Raw genomic sequence first — 5,500 nt, forward strand, 5'->3', positions numbered from 1 at the left:
TTCCTTGGACTTTGCCAGTCATCTGACTGCTCTGTGTAACCTAGAACGTAGAATTTACCCTTTAACTAGTGTGTTTGTCATTGACAGACACTCTATACTAGGTATGGCACCATTTCTCTATAAGTGTCACCCAAGGGAAAACCAGGGCCTTCATATGCTCTACCCTCAGTGCCTAAAACATTTTTTCTTCACCTGCCTGGGAAATTTGTCACTTAAGTCCCTAGAGTGCTTCAAAAGCCAACATGTATGAGGGAGAGCCTGATATGCCTTCAACGTGTGTGAGACACACACCAAACTCTCACATTGATCCTTGGTCCCTGTTATGGCAGGGTTGAGCAGTGTATGGTGGGTGCTTAAAAAGTAGGGTAGAGGTGTCCTGGGTCTCTCAGAGACCAGTCTGTGCAGGTGAGCATGCAGACTACAGAAGAGGCACGACATCTGGGACAGGCCCCGTTTCTGGCCCACCTTCCCCACCAGAGGAGAGGTGGCCACCTGGGAGGGTTCTGACCACCAGAACAGGTGGGAGAGCCATCTTGTGTCCCAGGTCCCTCAGAGACCAGTCTGTGTTGGAGAGTGTGCGGACTGCTCAGGCAACACATCTTCTGGGATGGGCCTGGTTTTGGGCTTTCATCAGATCTTCAGCCGGGAGGCAGATCTGAGAGCCAGACCTCCGTGCACCTTCCCTGCAAGAGGAGAGCATGCCTGCAGAGAGTACTCTGACCACTGAGACTCAGGAGAGATCTGCCCTCCCAGGACTGCTCACAGAGGCTAACAGAATCACAGGAGGAACAAGCTCCAGCCAGAGACAGCTATAACAACTAACACCAGAGATTACCAGATGGTGAAAGACAAATGTAAGAATATTACTAACAGAAACCAAGACCACTCACCATCATCAGAACCCAGCATTCACACCTGAGAGAGTCCTGGAAACCGGAACACACCCAAAATGCAAGATTCAGATTTAAAATCGTATCTCATGATGCTGGTAGAGGATTTTAAGAAGGAAATTATTAACTCACTTAAAGAAATACAGGAGAACACGGCTAAACAGGTAGAAGGCCTTAAAGAGGAAGCACAAAAATCCTTTAAAGAATTACAGGAAAACACAACTGAACAGGTGGGAGGCCCTTGGTCTTGCAAACTTTATATGCCCCAGTACATGGGAAACACCAGGGCCAAGAAGTGGGAGTGGGTGGGTAGGGGAGCAGGGTGGTGAAGGGTATAGGGGACTTTCAGGATAGCATTTGAAATGCAAATGAAGTAAATACCTAATAAAAAAATCTTACTAACAGAAACCAGACCGCTCACCATCATGAGAACCGAACACTCCCACCTCAGCCAGTCCTGGATACACCGAAAACCTGAAAAGCAAGAATCAGATTTAAAATCATATCTCATGATGTTGGTAGAGGAATTTAAAAAGGGCATTAATAACTCACTTAAAGAAATTCAGGAGAACACCGCTAAACAGATAGAAATCCTTAAAGAACTACAGGAAAACACTGCTAATCAGGTAGATGTCCTTAAAGAGGAAACACAAAAATCCATAAAGAATTACAGGAAAACACAACAAAACAGGAGATGGAATTGAACAAAACCATCCAAGATCTAAAAAGGGAAGTAGAAACAATAAATAAAACCCCAAGGGGATTTTCTCTGGAGATAGAAACTCTAGAAAGGAAATCTGGAACCATAGATTCGAGCATTAGCAACAGAATACAAGAGATGGAAGAGAGAATCTCAGGTGCAGAAGGTTCCATAAAGAACATGGACAGAACAATCAAAGAAAATGGAAAATGCAAAAAGATCCTAATGCAAAACATCCAGGAAGTCCAAGACAGAATGAGAAGACCAAACCTACAGATAATAGGAGTAGATGAGAATGAAGACTTTAAACTTAAAGAGCCAGCAAATATCTTCAACGAAATTATAGAAGAAAACTTCCCAAACCTAAGGAAAGAGATGCCTACAGAACTCCAAATAGACTGAACCAGAAAAGAAATTCCTCTAGACACATAATAATCAGAACAACAAATGCATTAAATAAGGACAGAATATTAAAAGCAGTAAGAAAAAAAAAAGGTCAAGTAACATCTGAAAACAGACCTATTATAATTATAACAGAGTTTACAACAGAGATTATAAAATCCAGAAGATCCAAGACAGATGTTACACAGAAACTAAGAGACCACAAATGTCAGTCCAGGCTACTATACCCAGCAAAATTCGCAATTACCATAGATGGAGAAATCAAAGTATTTCATGATAAAACCAAATTCACAGAATATCTTTACACGAATCCAGCCATTCAAAGGATAATAAAGTGAAAACACTAACACAAGGACAAAAACTACACCCTAGAAAAAGGAAGAAAGTAATCCTTCAAGAAGCCTAAAAGAAGACAGCAGCAAGAACATAATCCCAACTTTAACAACAAAAATAACAGGAAGCAACAATTACTTTTCTTTAATTTTTCTATATATCAATGGACTCAATTCACCAATAAAAAGACATAGACTAACAGACTGGAAACATAAACAGGAAGCAACATGTTGCTGCTTACAGGAAACCTACCTCAGGAACCAAGACAGACACTACCTCAGAATAAAAGGTTGGAAAACAATTTTCCAAGCAAATCACCCGAAGAAACAAGTTGGACTAGCCATTCTAATATCGAATAAAATTGACTTCCAACCCAAAGTTATCAAAAAAGACAAGGAGGGGCATTTCATACTCATCAAAGGTAAAATCTACCAAGTTGAACTCTCATTTTTGAATATCTATGATCAAAATGTAAAAGCAGCCAGATTCATTAAAGACACTTTAGTAAAGCTCAAAGCACACATTGCACCTCACACAATAATAGTGGCAGACTTCAACACCCCACTCTCACCAATGGACAGAGCCTGGAATCAGAAACTAAACAGAGACACATGGACACTAATAGAAGTTATGAAACAAATGTATTTAATAGATATCTATGGAACATTTTATCCTAAAACAAAATGATATGCCTTCTACTCAGCACCTCATGGTACCTCCTCCAAAATTGACCATATAATCGGTCACAAAACAGGTCTCCACAGATACGAAAATATTGAAATTATCCCATGCATCCTATCAGATCTTCAATAACAACAGAAATAATAGAAAGCCAACATTCACATGTAAGCTGAACAACACTCTACTCAATGATACCTTGGTCAAGGAAGAAATAAGAAAGAAATTAAAGACTTTTTTTTTTGTTGTTGTTGTTGTTGTTTTTTTTTTTTGAGACAGGGTTTCTCTGTATAGCTCCGGCTGTCCTGGAACTGAATTTGTAGACCAGGCTGGCCTCGAACTCAGAAATCCACCTGCCTCTGCCTCCCGAGTGCTGAGATTAAAGGTGTGCGCCACCATGCCGGGCCAAAATTAAAGACTTTTTAGAGTTTAATGAAAATGAAGCCACAATATACCCAAGCTTATGGGACACTATGAAAGCAGTCCTAAAGGGAAAATTCATAGCCCTAAGTGCCTCCAAAAAGAAACTAGAGAGAGCATGCACTAGCAGCCTGACAGCACACCTAAAAGCTATAGAACAAAAGGAAGCAAATTCACCTAAGAGGAGTAGATGGCAGGAATTAATCAAACTTAGGGCTGAAAATAAAAAACAAGTAGAAACAAAAAACTGTTCAAGGAATCAACCAAACCAGGAACTGGTTCTTTAAGAAAATCAACAAGATAGATTAAACCCTTAGCCAGACGAACTAGAGGGCACAGGGATAGTATCCTAATTAACAAAACCAGAAATGAAAAAGGAGACATAAGAACAGAACCTGAGGAAATCCAAAACATCATCAAATCCTACTACAAAAGGCTATATACTCAATGAACCTGGAAAACCTGGATGAAATGGAAAATTTTCTGGACAGACACCAGGTACCAAAGTTAAATCAAGATCAGATTAATGATCTAAAAGTTCCATTTCCCCTAAAGGAATAGAAGCAGTCATCAATAGTCTCCCAACCAAAAAAAAAAAAAAAAAAAAAAGCTCGGGGCCAGATGGGTTTAGTGCAGAGTTCTTTCAGACCTTCAAAGAAGACCTAATTCCAACTCTCCTCAAACTATTCCAAAAAAAAAAAAAAAGAAACAGAATGTACTTTACCCAATTCATTCTATGAAGTCACAATTACTCTGATACCTAAACCACACAAAGATCCAACAAAGAAAGAGAACTTCAGACCAATTTCCCTTATGATTATCGATGAAAAAATACTCGATAAAATCCTCACAAACTGAATCCAAGAACACATCAAAATGATCATCCATAATGATCAAGAAGGCTTCTTCCCAGGGATGCAGGGATGGATTAATATATGGAAATCCCTCAAGGTAATCCATTATATAAACAAAATCAAAGAAAAAAACCACATGATCATCTCGTTACATGCTGAGAAAGCATTTGACAAAATCCAACACCCATTCATGAAAAATTTGTGGACAGATCAGGAATTCAAGACCCATACCTAAACATAATAAAAGCAATATACAACAAACCAGTAGCCAACATTAAACTAAATGGAGAGAAACTTGAAACAATCCCACTAAAATCAGGCAGTAGACAAGGCTGCCACCTTTCTCTCTACCTATTCAATATAGTACTCAAAGTCCTAGCCAGAGCAATTAGACAACAAAAGGAGATTAAGGGGATACAAATTGGAAAGGAAGAAGCCAAAATTCAGTATTTGCAGATGATATGATAGTATATATAAGTGACCCTATAAATTCCACCAGAGAACTCCCAAACCTGATAAACATCTTCAGTGCAGTAACTGGATATAAAATTAACTCAAACAATTCAGTGTCCTTTCTGTACACAAAGCATAAACAGGCTGTGAAAGAAATTAGGGAAACAACACCCTTCACAATAGTCACAAATAATATAAAATACCTTGGTGTGACTCTAAATAAGGAAGTGAAAGATCTTCATGGTAAGAGCTTCAGGTCTCTTAAGAAAGAAATTGAATGTGCTTGCTTCAGCAGCACATATACTAAAATTGGAACGATACAGAGAAGATTAGCATGGCCCCTGCACAAGGATGACACGCAAATTCGTAAAGCTTTCCATATTTATACGAAACGAAATTCACACATTATCTTTCCACGAATCCAGCCCTTCAACGGATAATAACAGAAAAAAAAAAAAAAACAAAAAACAATAGAAGGACGGAAATCACGCCCTAGAAAAAGCAAGAAAGTAATCCCTCAACGAACCAAAAAGAAGACTGCCACAAGAACAGAATGCAAACTCTACCAACAAAAATAAAAGGAAGCAACAATTACTTTTCCTTAATATCTCTTAATATCAATGGACTCAATTCCCCAATAAAAAGACATAGACTAACAGACTGGCTACACAAACAGGACCCAACATTCTGCTGCTTACAGGAAACCCATCTCTGGGAAAAAGACAGACACGACCTCAAAGTGAAAGGCTGGAAAAAAATTTTTAATATTT

The 5,500-nt window shown here is 38.9% G+C and overlaps 1 non-coding gene across 1 annotated transcript; it reads left to right on the forward strand.

Moving 5' to 3' along the window:
• Positions 1 to 5,009: 5,009 nt before the first annotated feature.
• Positions 5,010 to 5,116, forward strand: LOC147003332 (U6 spliceosomal RNA). The gene has a single exon (XR_015048210.1). It is a non-coding gene; the product is annotated as a U6 spliceosomal RNA (small nuclear RNA).
• Positions 5,117 to 5,500: the final 384 nt, after the last annotated feature.

This window comes from Mus caroli, unplaced genomic scaffold (genome assembly GCF_978045245.1).
Source record: "Mus caroli unplaced genomic scaffold, Mus_caroli_1 scaffold_8, whole genome shotgun sequence".
Taxonomy (NCBI): Eukaryota; Metazoa; Chordata; class Mammalia; order Rodentia; family Muridae; genus Mus; species Mus caroli.